The sequence below is a fragment of the Halyomorpha halys genome, unplaced genomic scaffold (genome assembly GCF_000696795.3).
Source record: "Halyomorpha halys isolate HHAL.00 unplaced genomic scaffold, Hhal_1.1 Scaffold551.1, whole genome shotgun sequence".
Lineage (NCBI taxonomy): Eukaryota > Metazoa > Arthropoda > Insecta > Hemiptera > Pentatomidae > Halyomorpha > Halyomorpha halys.
In genome coordinates, this window is record NW_027112864.1 from 26,536 (window position 1) to 27,306 (window position 771).

Consider the following 771-nt stretch of genomic DNA (forward strand, 5'->3'; position numbering starts at 1 on the left):
TATTTTTTGTTTTGTTTTTACCGCACCCCTGACCCCGCATTTTATTTTTTTATATTTTAAATATTTTAATACTTGTTATATAGGGGAATTTGTTGATCAAATGAAATAGGGGTTGTGAAATAGAAGGGAAAGGGAAAAAAAAAAAGGAATAAATCGAAAATCTTGAAGTTAGTTTGTAGACTGGTATTAATTGTAAAAGAAAACAGTATAAAAAAAAAAATGTTATCTTTCTATTATATTATATCATGTAAAAGTATGTAATTTATATATGTCCAGTCACGGATTGATGAGTATGCTATGTAATGTAGCAACCCGATGTATTTGGGCAGCATGAATGAATAAAGTATTTCTTCCTCTCTCCTATAATCAAAGTAAATGCCTTGCTATCTCTGTCTTGTTTTCGGTTTTAAACGTGGTATACTGCCAAGTTTAGTCATTCAACGCTATGATGAAATACAATCATATTGTTTTTTCTCAGTAACTATTTCTTTGATGTTTTTTCAGTTTCCGATTGGGAATTTCCTGAATCATTTTCCATTTCCTTCACTGAACAAAGGATGATGTAGCTTTAGTTCTAGGTATTATTTTTATCTTGACGGTCAAGATTAACTTTTCTTTTATCATCGGAGCATTTATTATTAAAAAGAAAATATTTTTTTTTTTTTTAATAATTTATTTATTGATATTTACAACTGTATACACATATATACAAGTAAATTTGCTGTAGGTGACATAGTAACACGATAAAAACATGTGGAGAATCTACCCACT